Source organism: Amblyomma maculatum, chromosome 5 (genome assembly GCF_055883805.1).
Source record: "Amblyomma maculatum isolate TAMU_Amacu chromosome 5, ASM5588380v1, whole genome shotgun sequence".
Classification (NCBI taxonomy): Eukaryota; Metazoa; Arthropoda; class Arachnida; order Ixodida; family Ixodidae; genus Amblyomma; species Amblyomma maculatum.
In genome coordinates, this window is record NC_139348.1 from 51,697,690 (window position 1) to 51,720,258 (window position 22,569).

General features: G+C 45.5%; 1 long non-coding RNA gene across 1 annotated transcript; it reads right to left on the minus strand.

Moving 5' to 3' along the window:
* Nucleotides 1–14,377: 14,377 nt before the first annotated feature.
* On the minus strand, nt 14,378–18,317 carry LOC146188302 (uncharacterized). The gene is made up of 3 exons (XR_014707512.1): nt 17,829–18,317; nt 15,168–15,369; nt 14,378–14,791 (listed from the first exon to the last, which is right to left on the minus strand). It is a non-coding gene; the product is annotated as an uncharacterized LOC146188302 (long non-coding RNA).
* Nucleotides 18,318–22,569: the final 4,252 nt, after the last annotated feature.

Sequence of the window (22,569 nt, forward strand, 5' to 3'; positions counted from 1 at the left end):
AGGAGACGGAGCGAAAGAGGGCGAGTGCTGTTGAGACTCAGGTGCGAAAGGTGGAAACTGAGCGCTGGAGGAAGGCCATGGAGGGAAAGTTCACACTTAAGCTCTAGAGAGAACCCCTCTATGACAACGACATCTCTAGCAGCCTCCTCTTCGAGGCACGAGCCGGAGCCTTCCGAACTCAGATCTATCGCCAGCGCTACGATGCTGGTGTGCGAAGTACGGTGTGCAGAGTGTGCGGAGTGAGTGAGGAGACTATCGACCACTTGGTTCTCGAGTGTGCGGGCCTCACACCAGCGCCGACAGAGGGCACTACACTCCCACAGGCACTTGGCTTCAGTATACGCGGCGCTTCTGATTGCGCAAGACAATTCAAAGAGGTGGCCAAGACCAAGTGCCGCTTGAGAGAGTGGTGGAAGACAGTGCGACCAAAATAGTAGATGAAAATGTTAATCTGTATCTATGTACCTGTAAGTGTTAGTGTGCAGTAGGTGAAAGTGATCCAGGCCAGGATATTGTTATAATGTAATATCCACCCGTTACAAAGGGGAAGGCCACAACATCCATCCATCCATCCATCCAAACCGTGCAAATGGCTCTTTTCAGTAAAACAGCTGATTCCACGGCTAGTGCCGACTTTTGCACATCGTCTGAAGTCAAGGTACTGTGTGATTGTCTTAAATGCGTGGAGAAATTATATCGAAGGCAGTGTAATCGTGGCTTTGTTTATTTTTCTTTAAGAAACAGAAACAAAAGAAAGAATCACCGCGGAGCACAGGCGAAATAAACTTTCATGTCCACACGAACGTCTCACACACAATTGGTTCCGTCAGAACGAACACGGGGAAAAGCAACGCGGTTGAGCGTACACTACCAACCTCGCTCGTTTTCATTCGTTGTGTACTGTACGTCGTCTTCGCTCCCACCTTTTGCTTTTGGTGTACTGCGGAGACACCCTTCAGCGCCAACTTTACAGCAGTTGAGTTCAGCCATTTGATGCACGCACTTACTCGCCGTCAGTTATCAGAGGCCGATTGCCTTCAGACACTTGAAAACCTCCGGAGGCAAAAAAAAAAAAATCGGAGCACACATGGCAGACGCACAGACAGAGCGGTCGACTGCGAGCTTCATCACAGTTCACCGGTGCATTCGTCGCACCACAATTCCGCTTTCGCATTTTCAAGTCGAAATAGGAGTCGAAACAACTCGCCGAACAAGTAGAACACATTCTCACACGCCACCCTTCGTCGTTGTTCGCACCTTCGTTGCCGCTTCAGCGCCACAGCCACCACTCACACCACTACACCGCGAACGCCGCCGCCATTTTCGCTCTAAAGCGTTTATGGCCGCCTCATCGCGCTCTATACCACGCGCACTCTAGTCTAAAACCACGGGCATAATTAGATGCGCAACGTCATCTGTTTTTTCGCCTCCGCGACGCAATCGCAGCATCCCGTGACGCAACTTTTCAAGATGGCAACTGCGACCAATAGGAGCGGGCGTTTTATAGCGCTCTCAGTTGTAGAGCGGCCCGTAATACGGCCCCTGGAAACATACCTGACGCAAGCTTTCGCACAGGCATGTAGAAAATCACCACGTGGAAAGTTTTTTTCGAATCTAGGATGGCTACTATAGCCAAGAAAATGCTAGGATTACACTGTCCCGCATTGTCGCGAGGTAAGCGCACGAAAATAATGAAAAGATGACGCGAAGGTGGACACGCCGTCAACAGTGTTACGGCAACCATTCTTAATAGGCGCTGCTTCTGTGCTTGTAATGAAAGCACGGACATCATATACGGAAAACATGATGAACGTCGCGAGGATGAGAGTTAAGACGACCCGACAGACACCGTTGCAAAAGGGAACACGTGCCAGAGCACGAATAAATCGCCATGTTGGCCCAAAGTGAACGTGCCTCTTCCGAAGATGATAAGACAAAAAATATGAAAAAGGGGACGTAAAGGTTAGGACCTCCTATGTTAGACAGATGTCTTCTAACGTCCCTGGAACCTTGTTTTGACGGAACAATGTCTGAAAACTGTATCCCGTAAACGCGCGAGTGCACGCCAGTGCTGCCAACAACGTAGTGCGTGGACAAGCTCTCAGTTTTATACGTCGTGCTTAAGCAATCATTAATTCAGGAGTGTCCTCCGAAAAATATCATGCTGCGTCTTATAGCGAAGCGGAGACAAGTTAGGGTGAATTCCAACCTGCTTATCTCTGGCTGACGCTGTTTTCAGGATCATATATACGGCACCATCTGGATTTCCGCCCCATGATCTGGTTGCGAAAAGCCAAATCCGCTCACGTACTAAACAAACGAAAAAAGAACAACATGGAAAGGGCTCTCGCATAGCGCGAGCGGGAAATAATTCTCGGGCTACAGAATAAAACATTCGAAATGATATTACCGCTTGGCACGGACAAATGAGCGTGCCCAAAAGTGTCGTCACTCACGTGAGGAGAGCGTAGGAAGATGCCGCAGAGTCACGGGAGCACGGCGCAATCCTGTGTGTTCCGTAGGAGGCATTAGCTGCTGCGCCAGGTCATCACTTTACGGCTCCGACAGCGAACGCACGTGTATCGGCGACGGAGTCCACGGCGCACGTCGAGCAACAAACGGCGCCAATTCGACGAGCATCGCACTGCACAGGCATCCCAGCACTCGCAGATCCTTGCGCCGACTGCGCGAAATCCACCCATCCGCTTCTGTCCATTCGTCCGAGCGGAACTGCCGGCGTGCCGCATCCCCTCTACTTCTGCTGCTGAGGGGTTGGGAGGGGATGGAGGAGTACGGAAGACGGGGTTCGGTTGGGGTCTTTGGGTTATTCTCGGGGGAGGGGGGGGGGGGAGGGGATACCCGACACGGGTTATGCCGGGCTTAATTCGCGGCGGCACTAAAGCAGAGCGTAAAGTAGGTCCTCTGCGGAACACAGCTTGTCAAGTAGCATGGTTAAGTACGGCCGGTCTCGAGGGAGAGAGCGCGCTCTTTCTCGAGACCGGCCGTGGGTTAAGGCGGGGGTCCCACGGCGGCCATCTTGGTATTTGTTCAAATCCTGTCACCAGGCTATGCCACTGCTTCAGGACTGAGAAAGAGCCTGCCGGCATTGCCCCCAGTTGGCCGAGCTACCCAACCTTTGCTTTGTAGAGAAACTTTCTTTTGTTGGAGGGTGGGTTTTCAAAGCCCCATTTTTCTCCCCGCGTGCGCAGGGGGAAGGGTTCACCTGTTCTTAGCTTGACTACAGCGGATAGCAGGATTGCGGGGTGCTAGCTTTCCTTACCAGGGCTGACCTTGAGCAGCGACGCGGACCGCCGCCGCTCGATTCGGCCATGACCGCATGTGCGTAACGTAAATGAAAAGTACGTTGATCGTCACCTCGTTTTATTGTTGTTCACTCTTCTTGATAGAGTGGAAGCTTGAGCGAGTTGATGATACATCGTCGACATACATTCACAATAGCTCAAGTGGATACCAAAAATAGAAAGGTGCGATATGATGGAAAATATTTATGTGGCCCTTGTATACTATACTTATACTAACAAAAGATTTGCACCATTGGGAAAGGCACTGCTCCTATCCCTATGAAAAAAAAAATGTGTAAAGTACTAATGATTTTTTGCACAAGTCTACCTGTGGGAACATTGGCTGCTCTTGGGAACTGAGGCTCCCTCTCTACCCTTGTTCAGTACTCTTTCAAACAACGGAAAATGATTTTCTGATAAAACTCAGTAAAACCTTGCACAACAAAAGCACGCAAAAACGCCCCGAGGCGTACCTGCGTTAGCCTTAGCGCCTGTGACCGTCTCCTGGACAGAGTTGAAAAAAGAGTAAGCCGGCCTGGTTAGTGGTGTGGACATACCCTACCAAAACAAGCAAGAAATTTCCAGTTTGCCAGGCTCATTTTACCGAAAACAAGGACATTATGTAGGCTATCGGCGACCACTGCGCTGTACGTGTACATGGTGCGCGGTTCTGTAAGGTTGAATTATGAAGGTTTTGCTTTCGTACTGCAAAAAAAAAGAAAGAAAAAACGAAACATTACATGCATATACATAAGTTTTATCTCAGCCTGCCACAGGCTGAGATAGATTTTGGAAGGAGCAGTCGCGTCAACAATCTGATCAGCTTGAAATTATTAGAAGTTTGTCCCCTCACAAAAACAATGACATTTCTCAGAGCGCGTTTTGACACATTTTGTAGCACGAATGCGGCTAAACATGCCTGCTTGATATATTATGTTTAGAGGGAGTTTTAGCTCAAAAGGAACAAGGGCATGAAAGGCACACAAGACAAGCTGTGTTCCTATTACGTCCTGTTTTCATTTGTTTTACCAACTGGCTCAAACTGCCGCTTCGTCCTGAGGGCTATGCACCCTCGTTTTGATGCAGAAGGCAAATTATTATGTCTGAAGCATATCAGAGACTTTTACTGTGTATTGTTTATAGTCATGATGATGATGAGTAATTTTGTTGATCTGCTTATCCTGCCTCGGGAAGATTTTGCTTTGGCGCATCACTTTGTTCCTGAGGTGGATAGACTAGTCAATAAAACACACTACAAAATGCGCTTGCCCGGCTGTATTGCCCAAGCTCACCTTGGCGAAAATTCATTTACAAAGGGGCGGTGGGCTTTGCGAAGGTCATTGGCCTCAGTCCCTGCCCGTGGACAATGGGCTACCTCAGTTGTCCTGGTGTACATCTCTTCTCTTCCTCCTTTTTTGACTGGTTCTCCTCATTCAAGTCCCCCTTTCACCCCACCCGACCCCTACTCCAAACAATGCATCCCATGGCAGTGTGACAAAGGGATGTTTCCCTTCGCCTGCCTACCTTCAGCTGCAGAGGCACGAAAACCTGCCAGCCAGTATTTAGAGTGCGCACAGGCATGTGAGATATCTGCGGACCCACCTTAGAGCACTTTCGCGCTATATGTTATTCTGGCACAAAAGGACACTGGCAAACCTGACCAGGCATTCTGGCTTGAGAAGTACAGGCGGAGAGACACGATGTGCATTTCTGAAAGCCTGGAATGGACTTTCGCTGCACCTAATTATTCTCCAGCAACTTGTCAGCGCGATGATCAAGGAAACGTTTCGTAAAAAGCTCTTGAAGCGAACTTCTCCATTCTCGCCTGGAATGGTGAGCAAGTATGGGAGCTGAAAATTGTTGAGCATGCGCATGATAAGAAATGGTCAGTATGAATGTCAGGCCTTTTTCACAAAAAGAATCGAAGTGACTCAAAAGTCTTGCAACTGCAGTCCGAGAAGCTGTACTCACTACGTACTTTGCTGCTCGATTTTCTTGCATACATCAACCCCCCCCCCCCCTTCCCAAACACACACACACACACACACACACACACACACACACACACACACACACACACACACACACACACACACACACACACACACACACACACACACACACACACACACACACACACACACACACACACACACACACACACACACACACACACACACACACACACACACACACACACACACACACACACACACACACACACACACACACACACACACACACAGCCCCATCACTGCCACTGCGTGTGGGCCGAAGGAATCCGGTAATTCTGTTTACTTCTAGGCAAGCGCTTCTCTGCTATGCTGTCTTTTTATTATCGCACTGAAATGCTCCCAGCTGTTCTCTCAGCGGCGTCGCTTTGCTTATGTTATGTTGTCTGCATTCGAAACTGTTATTTCCACGCAGTGCAGTACGGTCCACGGCAGCATTTCTGCAAAGTTGACCATAGAAGCTGAGTGTTGTAAGTGATCAAAATAAAAATAAGAAAAGCGAATTCCGGCACTTCTGATGATCTGCTGAGAAGGGATTTTATACCGTTCATAACCATATGCAACAGCAGTGCCCCCCCCCCCCTAAAAAAAAAACAGCGATTGAAGAAATTGATGTTGCGCTTTCTCTTCAGCGAATAATGTTTTTTGAAAATTTAGGCTACAATAAACCGTTCTACAACTGACATGGCATGCAGGCAGTGAAAAAAATTACAAGAATGCTTGTCCTGTGGGTGCGCACCACGAAACACGCACGTTTGTGTTTCGTTTATTTACTTCGATATGTCTCTCTACCGTGTGTCGGGCCGGACTTTTCAGCGCGTACTAATAGGCGTTCCAGTACCCGATAACGTTCACCAGACGTATGAATACAAGTTACTTTTTCACTTCTGCATGTTGCTCAAACCTTTCGTTTTTAATCGTTATGTGAATTCAGACTAAGTATTTTTATGAATACACGTCTGCTGTGTCATGCTCCCTCCTCTCCAAACGCTTTTGAGTAACCGTCTACAGCGGAAGCAAAGCATAATTACCACCTTATCCAGAACGAGCACGTGAGAACGGTACGCGGTATGCATGCCAATAGATAGTAGAGAGATTTAGCTTACCGGAGACGTATTACGTCTCACGGAGACGTACAGACGTAGACGTATCGGACGCCTACTGCGCATGCGTGAAAACTGCCGATACGTACAGGTGCTGGAGACGTACTCTGGAGACGTATGCCGCGTGACGTCCAGCTTGCCGTAATCTCGCGAGATCTCACAAGATTTCAGCAGCCATGGAGCCAAGCCGCCAAGCTAAGCCAATTGCGCCGATGGGATGGTGCTACGAGTGCTTGTAGAGTGCTGCTGTGCGCAACGGGCCACATAGTTCTCCCGTTTTCACATTGGCGTCATCAAATGCTGTAATACCCTTGCCCCGGCCGTGCCAAGAAAACATCATGCGCAAGCGTTTCAGTGCGGCGGACGACCAGCAAGTAGCTCGAGATCGCCACCATCCTGTACATACACAGTACAGCGCAGGGAGAAGGCGCCGTCGAAAGAAGGTGCAACGATTTCTAGGGATCCGCCGACGGCGAACGAGCGCTCGCTCCGCTGCGCAATGAAGGCGTTCGCAAAGGCCTTTGCAAGCCATCTAGCGTCAGAAAAAAAAAAGAAATGATTCTGGTAACTCACTACTCACTACCTTCTCTGTTCAGACGATCGGACTGGACAGCGGACCGTCCGAGCGGAACAATTAGTTATCATATGTGACGAAAACGGCACTTTCGAGTAGCTCGGAATGGCAGTGACTCGGCGCCTGCCGATCGCGTGCGCTCCGAGTAGGAGTGGTGGTGGATGATGCTTTCCCACGATACATACGGCCCGCCCGTCTGAACACCGCCTAGTCGATTGCTGGGGAATAGCAGCGCAAAGTAAAAAGCCACTTACGTTGTGCGAATTAGATACATGATATTTCAGCATTTTTGCTAGGCATGGCTCGAGTTGCATAATGTAATACACGTCGTGTAGCTGCTTTTGTTTACATGTGCATGTAAATGTGCACAGCCACCAGGAGCCACAATAAATGAAAATTGTTTGCAAGATGATTTACTTTATCTTCTCAGACAATTGTCTGGCACCATTAGCTAACAGCACATGCTGAATGCAGTGCCAAAGCCAAATATTGCAAGAGGTCATTCATTTTATTTTATTTTTTTTCCCCAAGCTTATGAACTTGTGTCCCTGTGTCAGCACGTGAAATTAAGTGCGCCAATATTTTATGCTGTTGGACAAAACATTCAGGCACTGGAAGTCCTATTAGCATTTACAAGTCGCAGAGGCTGAACTGGTTTGCTCATTGTGTTATAAAAACACCTGAAACTTAAAAAAAGATCCTTGTTAAGGACCATTGCATTGAATGAAGGCTACAGTGTCTGCGTCGTGGCACTTTTCTAGTGTCCTGGCGCAACTTTCAGCTGCACAATTAGATCCTGTATTATGTTGGCAAGTTAATTACCAATCATCTCTGTCTCATATGGTTATTCCCTTTCAGATGAAAATGAGCCTGCAAGTGCCTGAATGACATGGTGCCCAGAGAGACTCATGATGATGAAAGCAATCATGACAACTCCCGGAATAGTAAGCGACAACACTTCTTGTATTACTTTCTTCAATGTTCTTGTTGAACATGTTACAGCTATTTACAAAGCACTGCAATGTTCAGTCTTGATTCTCTTACTGCTGAGTACAAGGTCTAGCCAGAGTGCTAAAGTAAGCTCGTGCATGTTGTTATGCACCGGAAAACAGCCCAAGATCTCATGGCTGCAGAAATAATTATTTCTTTCATTTGTTTGTTTGCTTCCATGGCACAGCCACAAGTCTGCACAGTGTGGAGCCGCTGCCGTCAACACCAAGCTTGCAGTCAGTGCCCCTGAGGGGTGAGGACATATTTACGTTATTTTGAGCAGCACCAATTTGTAAAAAGTTTTATTTATCTCAATGCCTTAGCAACTTACTATAGTTTAAAACTCAAGACTGCTTAGTACATCTGCACTTGAACCTAGTTGTTAGCTTTTGCATTCATGCGAAATCTATGCACGGACCAGCAGCAGCAACAGTGCATTATACAAAATGCAATGGTCTATGAAAGCAGCGATAAATGAAATAAACGAGTAAGAAAACAAATTATTCACAAATTTTCATGTTCATGGTGCACACTCACGAGACCATCGCAATGCTTTGTGTATTGTTATGCTTGTCTCACTGTTTTGAACCTACACTCCAGTTGGTGGCATGACTGAGTCTTCGGTTTGAGAGAAGAATGACGTTTCGAAGATGAGAGAACAAAAACAATGAAATTTGATTGCACTTCTGCAGACCTATGTACATACTTCAAAGGTCTTAACAGCAAAAGGTCAAAAGCAAGTTCATAGCAATGATAGACTATTGAGCCTCTTGCCCAGGGCCGGTATTTTTTTACTCCACAAGAAGCCTTTAAACAATCAATCCAGCCCTCTCACAGAACTTTGGCCAATAAAACATGGCACATCTCTCTGGGTCAATCAGCCAGTCAATCAAACAGTATTGGTAAGCAATGTTCCTGCAGTCATACCTTGGGAACAGGCGAGGAGACATAGAAACTTCCATTTTCACTTCGATAGCGTTGCAATAGTCGAACAAGGAGTCTGTCTGCCAGAAAAACACAGGGCATGTCTGATGTCACATACAGCGGATCAAAACAGCATCTGTAGAACTCAACTCCTAATGGATCAGTGTAATGGTTTTATGGCCATGTCCCTTCCCCCAAACAGCCACCGTATCTTCCTGTGCGGTGTGCCCTCAGGCATCCCTCTCCAGAATGTATTCATCATCGGGCAAAGCATGGGAAGTTCCCACATGCTTTTTCTTTTTGCGGCTTCACACTTTTGTGTGATGTTTGCCTGGACGCGTGATGCATTTCCAGCTCTTAGGTCATTGCACCATGACCTAAGAGCATAATGTGCATAATCAACGCAAAAGCTCAGAAGTAATATTTTATAGAGACATTTCTACCGCAATTACCCATTTGGTGAATTTTATTTATCCTCAAGAAAAGGATGGCAAAATTATATTATTGTTTACTCCTCCACTGTGGTCTTAATGCATTGGTTGATGTGAAAAAATCATTCAATTTGTTTTCAATGTGCATCAGAAGGAGCGTTCACTGACATAAAATAACATCAAATACCATGGAAAATCTTTTGCATATGCCAGCAACAGGCAAGTCCTAGTATACATTGCTGTTGAACGTGACACTTAGTATTCTCTGCGAGCCTACAAATATAATGTTCCGGCTCTCATTGCTGACAGCACGATTAAAAAGAAAATTTCTTTCTGGGAAAATAATTAGCGTTGTCTTTGAACAATTTATATTAAGTTTTTTTGATTGAGGCCACAACAATAATGTTAACAGGAAGGCTTTGCTTTGCTTTGTCAACGTGTCTGCATCTGTGCCGGTCATAATAGAACAGTCATCTGCATGTGGTGGTGGCAAAACTAATAAATATCCAACAGGCGCAAGATAGGTGTCAACTTATCCGCAAAGATGACGGCCTGGAGTCCTTGGACATGGGCGACGTCAGCTAGTCGGATTAGACCTAGCAGAGTTTCAGGGCATGAGCTCGACAGTAGTTTCCAAAAATTATTTTTTGTCTCTCGATTTATATTTTAGATTTCTGGACACGCCCATATCATATGTACCAGATCCACCCTATATATGTACGACAAATTTAATGGATATGTCGATGTGGGCAATGTCTTTGATGAACACTTTCAACAACAGTGGCCAAAGCAGGCTTCCTTGTGAAACACTGTTAGTGACTGTTAGATTGTTCAAATGGTGATTACTCAGGCATGCTATTTGTGTTTATTCTCCTCTCCTTCGGGGCAAGTGCCAATGGTTATACCCTACAACCTGTGTGCAATTCTTTTCACAAGTATATAATCACACCAGGTAGATTGCTACAATGAGAATTCACTGCCTTTTCTTTTCCTTTCTTTTTTTTCATGAAATTCTAGTTTAAGATTCGTAATTATCAAAATACTCAATTGCTTGTCCATGAACCTTTTGTACTTGCTATATACCATGGCCTATTCCCCGCCGTGGGTATGTGCCATTACCACTAAAGATAGTCATCAATGGGTCTGATACATAGGTCAGGGGTGGAAGCAGGCTCAAGCATTTTGAAGCAGCTTTGGGAGCAGCGAGACAAGAGTTTTGGAGCAGGTTCCTAAGGTCAAATGCCTCTGATAATTGTAGTAATTGTTTTTTTCTTTGACAGAAAAAGATGAGCTCTTCCTTTTTATGCAAGTTCAATGTCTGTCCAACTTCGCACTCATTTCTCACAAGACAACGGCCAACAACTTGGAACAGACTAGCAGCAAACAAAATGCTTGCTGGTGTGCTTTATAACTGAACACCTAGTGTGACCTTGTGACCTAACGCAGTTGCTATTCTGACTTGACAGATTCAAATGTCGAGTTTACCACTTCAATGCACTCAAGCAATGCCACTAATTTAGAGCTCAGATTAATGGCCATGACATTTCTGCTCTCTATCTTGTGCATATCCCTTTTTGATCCTATGCCTGTGCTCATAAATTCCTGAGCAGTGGTCAGTAGTGCCTTCAGGAAATGTAGATGGCACTGAAGGGTAGCCTTTTCATTCTTCAGCATTTTTACTTCACTACCTCCTTCCAATAGTTTTATCATTCTTTGCTTGAGCAATGCTGGGGCTCATTTTTTCAATCTTGGCAATAGGCCCTGTATGGCTTTCCAACACTCTTGAGACGCTTCCTAGTGAGTGACATCTTTGGAGTACCAACCCATAACGATTCAAGTATGATTTTGTCTGCCGTAGGCCCGACAAGCTTGTTACTGAAAAAGAGGCTCGATAAGTGCCTGCTTGTTCTTAGACCACAACCATTAGAATAACTCGTGTGGTTTTTTCAGTCGGACAAGTTTCCTTCCGAACGACTCACAGTAGTTTGCGCCTATCTGCTTCGCTTGCTGCTCTTGCTTCTCCCTTCACCGGCGATTCAGAAGGCTGAGAGGAGGTGCTACGGCACATGCACAGTGCATTTTTTTTTGCAATTATCTCCAATCGCCAGTGACTCATATTAAATTTACTTGCAAACAAATATTTATTATGCCAAATGCTTCCTTCCCTTACAAAAATTTTGTTTGTATTAAGCCCAGTGCTAGATGCGTTATATCTTTGCCACTGGTGCAAAGACATTGTTTGCGTGTTGCACTAAATTTGATGGTAGAACATTAAAACAGCCAGTTTGGAGCAGTTTTGGAGCAGGATAGAGCAGGAAAAGCAGTTTGGGAGCAGAATGGAGCAAATGGAGCGGCAATTCCACCCCCGATAGGTGCATTCACAAGAGGAGACTGCTGCACTTCTGTGCCATGATATAGGGGTATGCCATATGCCCAGACATTTCATGAATAATCATGTGCGTAGTTATTCACTGCAATACCAGCTGGAGAGCAATATTAAACAACCTCCAGCTTTCTCATAACAGCATCAATTTTACAGTAATTTCTGTGAACGCTGCACCTTTTCATTCCAGGAAGGTAGAAGAATACAACACGGATTTTTTATGCAGCACATGGTGAAGAACACTGCCCCGTGTGAAGATGGACATGTGAAGATCAGCTGGTGAAATCTTGGCAATCAGTTGACAAGATGCTGATTGCGCTGATGAAAGAATGAAAGTTATGTATGTTGGCACTATATCACATTGCAGATAGCACCAGTTTATTTTCTCCAAAACTCTCTCGACCATGTTCACTTTGCCAAATAAATCCCAAATACATTTTTGCAACACAAATGCTGTCGGTGTGTTTCTGTTCTTGCATTTTATGGTGCATAAGTAGCTAAGGCTACAGTTTCGCAAATACAGGTCCAAAATTATCTGCAAAGGGCATTACACTAATTTTAAATTGCATATTTTAAGAAATATTTGCATTGTTAGAATTGTAAACATTGTGGGCGATTCCTCTGCCCGAGGGATGCGCACGACAAACACACAGTGGGCCGTATACCAAACATATTTAATCTCACAGGGATCTTGTCGTCCGGGTGGCTGCGGGTCGTTTTCGTGGAGAGCCGGGAGGGAAGCGGGAGCGACGAGCCAGGGACCAGGAAGCGCCAGGGACCAAGAAGAGGAGACGGTGGCGCGTGCCTTCTTTTATAGCCCCCTCGCGCGGGACCGGTTATCCCCGAACAAGCGGGGAAAGGGAAACGGGCCGCGCGCAGGGAGCATCGGGAAGTGGCGCGGCCTTCAAATGCGCGGCGCGCCACGAGCCCTACAACATATGCAATGACTCGAAAAAAAAATATGTGCACAACCTCTCTCAAGTGAGCCTCAGCTACAACGTTGAAAACACTGTTAGTGGCCTGTGGTCACCACTTCACCAAAAGAAATTCAAAATGTCCCGTCACATAGTGGTAATTGCTAAAAGCATATCATAGGTCAGTGTTTCTCAAATAAGGGCTCACGAAGTGATTTTCTGGGTCCACGAAACCCACAGCTGCAAAAAAAAAGAAAAGAAAGATATGCGTGATAGCTTTGGCCTGACTAGACACAGTTTTGCAAGGTTAAAATCTAGGAGATTCAAAGGCGACTTTAGTTTACGAAAAAAAAAAAAAAGAGTGCGGAAACAGAGGGAGAGGGCATCTGCGGCATTCGTTGATGCCAACTATGGTAAAACTCTAGCTCTGGCTGCACTACTGGATGGGGCTACAATGCAAAGCATCTCGGGCATGATGACAACATGACAGCTCAATGAGAGTACAATTAATTCAGTAGTGTACAGAAAACTCTGAATAATGACTCTAGCAGCACATGCGATCAATGAATATATGAGCTGTGAATTAGCGGCATGAAGTGAAAAACCATAAAATGGCATCATCACTTCTTGCGTCTGGTAGCACAGGTTCTCACTGAAGCCGTCAGACAGCCTGACAAAGACAAGCTGTGGTGGTTCACCAAAGCAGATGGCACTTCACACAGACACTTTTATAACTCAGATGCCACCTTTCCTTAATCTAGACAATACACAAATGCACACACAACCGTTCGGGTGAAACACTAGAGACGGCCCACGTAGCACAACTCAAGTACAGCGTTCAGACTGGTGGTCTAGTACATATTTGCGGTCACAAGCATCTCGTGCCACTAACAGTTCGAAGTTAGCGTTGGGAACAAGTGAAGCCGTTGGTCCGAAGCGCAGCTGTCGGGTGTTCACCGGTAGACGGTCACGCAGTCAAAGGAGCATGGGAGACAACGCCGAACCAGTCATCGCGTCCTTTCAGTTCGCCAAGTAGCGAGATGGCAAACCGAAGCTGTCATATCGCTGCACACAACACTCAGGCAAAAACCCCTGCATTTGAACACGAACACTATCACACGCCACCCTAAACGCCACCACGCACACACCATGTCATGTTGAACACTGTGAGACGAAAACAACGAGAAAGTAGTCATGCACTGCTGCAATCAATCGAGATAAATATTGCTGCATCTCGCATAAAAAAAAATTCATAAAGCTGCATCTCGGCATAACAGCGTCAACAAATGAACAGCATAAATCTTTGGGCAGCATTGTTGCATTCAGTGATGCTCATCATGGAAATGGAGTAACTGTTCTAGAAAACACTGACAAAAGAAACAGAAGTGGACATGGACGTACATAGGCTCACAACTGTATTTTACTAACCGAAAGAGGACACATATACAGCAAGCAAAAGTATAGCGTTGAGCATGCGGTTTTGTGCACTTTATATGTGTCATCTTTACTTAGTAAATCCAGTTGTGAGTCTGCAAGCCTCCTGTCCACTTATTTCTGATGTCCAAGTTTCCTAGTGCACTTACCCTATCTACAAGATATGCTCCACTGCATGCTGCAATTATTGCTGTAAGGAATACAGAGATGAATTCTGCGACTGTCGACAAATGCCTCAACTATGAAGGTCACTGCTTGCCATGCTTGTCTATATTTTACTGAGAAAGGCAGCCTAAAAAAAAATGTTCCAAATTTTTTGACCGCAGGACGTAGGCCGACACTTATGTCTGAAAAGGCACAAGGTACTAACTGAGGCAGACACAAGACAAAGTACATAGACACATGACAGCTGTACAAAGATGTTCGGCAGTTCATTGCGCAACTTTATGCATGCTCCCTACCTGTTACCATCTCAAAGTTTGGTTCTTGAAATAGTCAATAAAAGCAAAATCCCGTGCTACGCTGCCAAACCCTTCCTCTACAGCTTTCCTAACGCTGCTCATTGCCTTGTTGAAGGCAACATGATGAGGCTGCAGTACGGCACCTCCAAACAGCTTGTAGAGTAGAGGCCATCGGGGGTAGGCTGCATCACTATAGATCACATATTTATGACCCATGGTGATCGTCTGCAGGTTCTCAAAGTGCACCGTCTCCTTGAGGATCCCTAAAAGATAGCAAGAATTAAAAATATAACCAATGTGAGTCTACACAGGTGCCTCTGTCCTTTTTGTGTAATGAGGTGTAATTACAGTTGCAAGTTTTTAGATACAATTTCTTCCTACAAATTTATAAAATGCCACATGCTAACACAATCTTGCATCACATACTTAAGTGCCACGTTTCTTTAAAGATGAAAAGCTGTTTTTCATGAGGTAGGTCATTGAGTACCCTTTCCCAAAAACCAACTCAAAAAATATAAAAGTACTTGTGGAATTTTCGCAGCAGAGATGTTAGGCTTTAATTTGGAAATGCACTCCCCTGAATATGAAAAACATATTACAGCTAGTTACTGCAATGAAGACATGACTGAACAGGCTTACCTGCATCGTGACGCCTGCCTTTAAATGGCCCACTGGCAGACTATGGCATTGGTACACATTAGTGCCTGATATTTCTGCACAGGCTCCACCTGTGCCCAGAGAAGTCCTCCTCCTGAGCCACAGACGGTCGACAAATTTGCCTTGCTGTGCCATGATGAAACCCCAGCAGTTGAGCACGGGGGCCTTCCTTTGCATGCACCGCCTGAGGAGGAAAAATTGAAGCGGCTGCAAGCAACGATCGCTTATAGAGTCCCTATAAAGTGGTCATGAGAAAATAATCTTTCAGTGTGCACCTCCTTTACTGTGCCGTAGCATAATACTTATTGCATTGCTTTTGGAAGAGTTCACTAGCGTTACTTCATACAGGCCCATCAATTTTAAGGTGAAAATCTTTAATGGCTCATACTGTCGGAATTCGTTTGTTTCGTCACACTATAGTTGTCAATCAAATGACGTCATGATGATGCTATCAGAAAAAATTGAAATCCTGTTTCCGCTGAGAGCCGAACCTCTATCCCTCGCATCCCCATCCGAGCGCTTTAGCCAACTGTGCAACGCTCGGGATCGTGAAACACACATCAAAATTCTCCTTGTCTACAGTAGCGATGACAATGAAGTTGGAATTAGCAGTGATGACATTAGCAATGATAATGACGGTGCATTTAATTCATAATGATGAGAGCAAACGTGATGCATCGTGTGCACCAGCAACGCTTAGATTTTCACATTTCTGCAGTGTAGATTCCGCAGTGCTCCCGGATTTTTTCAACACTATCATCGACACTTGATTTTTTTTTTTCAAAGCAAGCGAAATTCAGAAACTACATTAGTTATTTTCTTCTTCTTTTTTTTGTAATTGAAAGATCATATATACATATCACTTTTGCAAACGGTTTGAGACAGTAAGGATGTAAATAAAGACCAGGAATTTCACAGAAATCATGTGCCAAATCAAAAATGAGCCAGATTCTACTGATGTGCAGATGGAAATGAGCCAAATCTATTTTATTCTTGACAGCTTTCTTTCTCAGCTTTAGCATGATAGGGTGGACTACTGCGAGTGTAAATTCAATTATTGCTTCTCCATAGCTACTTCCTTATCACTGTCTAGGATACGAAGAGATCACAGGAAAATCTGAAGCCAGAAGATAAAAACACTGGGAATATAGGCCTGCAGATGACGAAGAAGTTTGTGCATAAAGCTCGCAAAATAACTTATAAAAGACTACATTTAGTTTAGCCTGTTGGCAGCGGCTTTCTGCATTTAGCAACATAAGCAAATAGCCGAAACTGGCAAGAAACGACAATATTTGCCGCTGTCTTGTCGCTTTGCATCCTATGTGCATCTACCATTCCCCGGCAATAAAATGGTGCACTGAATTAAAATAGCTCTTCATTAAACACATTCCAACTAATTTCTACCAATAGAAAATAGCCTCACATCTTTGCTTGAAGCAGAAGCCCACTAAGCATTTATTTGCTCACTTTAGAGCAAATCAGTGCTGCTGATTGTGTGACAATGAATATTACAACTCTTCATCAGCTGTATTCACAGTATGATCATTTACAGGTATTATTTTCACAAATAGACTAGAAACGACTGTGAAAAAAATTTCATTCAGTCAAAGTAGGGTCAAATATAGATTTTCATATCGATAAGGGTCAAATCCAAAATTGCTTACATTGTTTAAATTATTGCATAAAATTTTATGAAATTTCTGTGTTGAGTATTTCTAACACATGAAGCAAATTAAAAATTACTTGTGCTGATAACAACCTTTTGCGTATTTCTCAGTTTGTGTTTCCGTGGACTTCCCTAATTTAATAAAAAAAAATATTGACTTGTAAGTATGCTAGTGTTTATGTTGATGACCTTATGCTGTGCTAGTAGGCAAGATCGAAAAGCAGCATAGCACTGGTTGCATTCGGGACGTTAAACAGTTTCACTAAATTCGATGTCAACAAGAGAGCACCTTTCCAAAGCTCTACAACCGAGCTGGAGAGCAGGGGTATATATATATGCCTTTGCACAAGTGTGCCTAAGTTAATTTACGTAAAAAGAAAAAAAAAATGAATGATTACAGCAGACGTTCGGTGACTGGGCACGAGTCAACTGCAATCGTTAATGTATATTATGTTTTACAGTAGCCAAAACTGCTCGCCTGCTAGAAACGACACAACGCGGTTACGCGCCAGAGAGCATTGGCCCCATGCCATCATCCCTAGGAGCATGAGCGCTGGTGCCTTTCGACTACAAAATGGTAGGGTTTTGACGTAGTTATATCGAGTAGAAGGTTCGGTAGCGTTCATGCACACATGGAAGCTGATGGGGATGATGTGCAATGAGTAGCGCGATAGTGCGTAGCAGTGTGCACGCGGAATGATACGACATACCGTTCCGCTTCTCACAAGGAATTTATCGCTTTAAATCCGCTTGAAAGCGCTATAAGCGGTCGCACAAGTGTTAGACTGTTTTGATAAGCTCTGAACCTCAGGATTAGCGCTAATTCGCATTCAAAATGACTACTGAAACGCCACAGCCAGTCAGCTTTGCTTTACATGTTTCGGCGGGCATATTTATTTGACACAGAAAGCACTGCTATCAATAATTTGGCTTGTAACCGTCAAGCCACCACTGCCACCACACCATGCGCTACTTACCTCGGAGAATCGCTGAAGAGCTTGCAGATCAAGCCACTTGTTATATCGTAGAGTAGATGACCGAAGTAAAAGTCGAGCTGTGCCAAGGTGCCTCGGAGCCAGAGACTCTGACACGCTGCGCACTGATGACCTCATTTGGAATTAGGAGGGCTAACTGCAGCTCTCCGAAATCCTCTTTCTAGAATCTAAAAATCCTGTTGAACACTGTGTTGTTGTTGGCGCCGATGTTGAAGGGTACCACGCTCACGTAAGTTCCTTCGAGGCTTTGGAATATCGCGCTCCCGTTGAAATCTATGCATATCTTCAATTTCATCCCATGATAGGGTGCTTAAAAGCTGCCTGTCGTGAAGGGTGAAGGATGCTGTCGGCATGATGTAACGTAACGTGGGCAGGTTGCACCGATAGCAGGAGCAAATTCTAGCACACGACCGAACACCAGCAAACACGAGCAGTTGTTTCCTTCCTCCATGCGAGCACCAAAACAAACGGATTTAATGCAACTAGGCTTGGATTCTTCAGGCTTGCTGCAGGTGACAAAGTGGTTAAAAGTGAGCTCAGATTAATAATTATTCGAAACACAGCTAACACGTCAACATGATGACTTCGGGGGATCTGCATGTGACATTTTTGTGACATTATTTGAAGTATTTATTACAAATAACTTCTATCTTTTTTTATTGGATAGCCATCATCATCATCTGCATGTACGTCTAGCGATACGTCTTACGTATGGGCGATACGTACAGCTAAAACGTGTTTTGCCCGGTGTCAGCCGAATACGTCTACATCAATTTTCACGCATGCGCATTAGGCGTCCGATACGTCTACGTCTGTACGTCTCCGGGAGACGTAATACGTCTCCGGTAAGCTAAATCTCTCTAGTTTGAGGTTACCGTGATCCGCGATCCGCTACTGGGATCCGCCAACGCACGTTCCACTGCGCATGCCCAGACCCCCCTTGCTGCCGACAGATGGCGCCACATACTGGATGTCGGCACAAAGACCTGCCGCGCCGTGACCAATCAGCTTGACCGCCCCCTGCCCACGCGTGGTAGAGAGCCACGGTGGCGTATCGCGGATCACGGTAAGCTAAATCTCTCTAATATTGACCGCTCCTGTTTGCACTCTGTGCTCTACGGGATACAAAAGGTCATAGCATTTTCAATTTACTCCAAGTAGATGCGTCTTTGGGGGCGCACTGGCACTCGGTGCGCTATAGCGTGTCTCAATGCCCTCTCTTGTTCGGTAGCTGAGCGCGTCACCTCGCACGGCTGTGTACTCCATTCGGCTCACCTGTTTCAAGCCGAGATATGTCTTTTATACATGACTAGTGATTCAATCAAACACCAAAAGAAAAGTATCTTTGGCGGTTATATTTAATTGCTCATTGGGCCGTCTGAAAAAATTCGAAAGTAGTAGTCTGTTAGTTTGCAGAGCGAGAACCCTTTTATCACGACGGCATGGGCAATTCTGGGGCAGATATCAGGAGCAGCGCTCATAACTTCTACGAACAATTCCATGCGCCTTTTTTCCCCAAGCTTTCGCCGTGTGTTGCAGTGTCAATAAAAGGGCCTGTATGAAACCACTGTTAAGAAATTAGAACACAAATATTGGTTTTTGTACCACGAATGCCCCATATGGAAGACACCCGTCCACAAAACCCCACGTTGTTAAATCAGCTTCGCAATGCCTCCGTAACGATTTCCCGGTGCCACAATCCTCGAATGTCCAAAGCCCTGTATCAGAATCTCCGTGCAAGAAGCACCTGATACTCTCATTCTATAATAATAGAGTAGAACGTGGAGCTAGCTGGTCTAACATGTGCGGGTTGAGATCAATATAGTTGCCAGTGTAGCGTTTTCCATGTGTCTGCCTCGGGGCCGCTTTGCGATGGAGGAGAAAAGCAAGGCGCCCGCGTGCTGTGCGATGTCAGTGCACGTTAAAGAACCCCATGTGGTCGAAATTTCCGGAGTCCTCCACTACAGCGTCTCTCATAGCCTGAGTTGCTTTGGGACGTTTAACCCCACAAACCAACCAACCAACCTTTTCCTTGTGTCTGTGTGTGCCTCTTCTGTTTTGTTGCCTGCTCTGCGGCCTTCTTCCAAGATGTCATTCTATAAATCTTCAGCCGATAGTCCTGCAAATCAAGAAAACACACACGCACTAGAAATAGTGAGAGAGAGAGAGAGAAAGAGAGCGTACAATGGCAGAATTTTTTCGTATACACGAATGCCTATTCTCATTTTTGCTCCTGTCCCATAGTGCAGCTACCAATGAGGACTTAATTATGTACATGGAAACTATTTTTGCTTATTAATACTGTTACGGACTCTGTTCGCGTATCGGAGACGTACGTATCACTAGAGACGTGTCGCTTATGTGCACCCACTTACCCTCACCCGCGTCACTGCGTGTGGGCATGAGGCGTCCAGGGCGCGTCCTTATACCTACTGTCACAACATACTGCTCAATTATCGTTTTTTTAATGATGTTTCAGTGCTCATTCGGCAGTCATTACCAGCGAGAAAGGGGGGAGGGGGGTGCTCATTTTTTTGTTTATTTCGCTAAATTTCCATAAAGCATACTAAAGAAAGTCATGCAAACCGTTTTCTGCCAAACACTGGAGAAGACTTTTGCTTTTAGGGTACCCCGTGCTGCTTTAGAATTTGCAAAATTGCGGTGGCTATGCTATCGCCGGTAAAGCTCGTGTCAAATTTCAACACACTCTCGCGCTGTGCAGCAAACATCGTCATCTTCGTCATCGTGCCCAGACAAACTATACCAAGTGCTCCTCACGCGTCAACAGCTGTCGTCGTTGCGGCTAAGCGCGGAGGCCACGCGGTGCTATGGGCACTTGGTATTATGAAAAAATGGACGCCGAACCAGCTTTTCGGTCCTGTGCAGGTATGGTTCACCATGGATGCCGCAATGCTTCCGACCAATCCATGGGACAGAACACTTCACGAAACGGAATTGGCTAGGAAGAGGGCGAGACATCATGCACGTATGAAATAAATGGGAAAATAAGCCAATACAGTGTCTATTCTCGCTTCAGCTAACGCTCGACATTCGGTTCAGCAGCGTTAATCCTTTCGTTTTTTTTTTTTCATCTGTACTCTCTTTCTTTCTTTGTTTCTTAGGCATTTGCAGTCGTCCTTTTGCAGCCGATTTTCTTGTAGCGGCTGCGAAGCTGCATTCAAAACGGTGCTATCCGAGAGGACAGTTACAGGCGCACGTGTTCCACTGAAAGCTCTAGGGAACAGCACGCACCAACGAAGATGGAAAGGAGACAACAGCTCGATACCGCTGGCCGAAACTATTTCTTGTGACCCACTGTCCTATTCCTTTTTCAACGAATATTTGAGAGTCGCATGACGCACATAACATCTAAGCGGTGGATCATACGCGTGGTATGCAAGCTGGCGTATCGTGATGTCACGTGCGAGCCTTTTGCCAGCACACCATGCAGCATAACGTGGCGACATCCGTAGCACTCGCTGTCAAACACATAATGTCTAGATTTTGCGAGAAATACCACTGGCTACCAAGCACGCGCACGGATGAAGAACCTCGAGGACGCAATCTGCAATCTGTCAAGGCATGTCTTCATTTTGATAAATTCGCCAGCCGAAAAGCACACCCGAGTCATGTAAATTTACCGGAAGATTCTGCGCATTCTGTTTGGTTTTTGCTAGCCGTGTCACTTGCTGTCCGAGCCTGGTAGCGAAATATGAATGCTTGAGAAAGAAAGTACAGGGCCAGAAGTATAGGGAGCCCAAGCTCAAGTTTCGCCGCGCGACGGCAGCGCCGCATTCCTGGCGCGGTGGCGAAATGTGAAACGATGGGGCTTCGCCGGAGCAGACGCTTCGCTAGATTCTTGTGCACGCGCGGCGATCGCCTTGCGTCTGGCGCTTATTTGGCGATACAAAAACGCTTCCGCTGATGCGGAACGGATGTACTAAGTAGCATTGTGTCATGGGAAGCCACAAAAGTAGGCGAAGCACCAAAATTCGAGGCTCACGTGTGAAACTTTGCAGATTCCTGTGGAAGCGTGTCCGCAAGACCTGTTTTCCAACAACATGACAGCATTCTGAGAAGTCTCGCGTTCTTTGTGGAAACAAAAAGAGCCAATTTCCCCTTTCTTCGTAAACTCAGAAATGTTGACAGTTGACAAAGACGGCTTGGAGAGCGATCAAAAAAGTACAGTGGTTAAACACCATGCATAAAAAGTGAAGAGGATGGAAGATTATCCTGCTCGTCGCTCCCCTTGTGTCTTGTTTTGCCGATTTTTTGTGCTCTCTCCCTGCTTTGAGTGCTCTGAGAGCAACCAAATCAACAGATGTGACGTCCGCAATCGAGACTGATGTGTGAATGTGCCTTAAGTGTCCACAGCTGCCCTTTCATTTTTAGATTGACCAAGAAAATATCTAGGAACGAGGCCTTTTTTTTTTCGGGGGTGGGGGCGGCGTTGGAAAACATGCCTTGCTGAGACGCTTTTACAGATTTTCCCAAATTGGCCAATAAGTGAACCAATTATTATTATTATTATTATTATTATTATTATTATTATTATTAATACTATTATTAACGAAGATATGTCGGAAGTGCAGTACAAAAGTTATCCTAGCTATGGCTCGACTAACACTACTCGCACGGACCATCCCATTCGCGTCACAAGGTTCGTGAGTGCAAACCAAATATTATCATAAATGAAGCGCAACCATTTAATAAGAACCGAAAT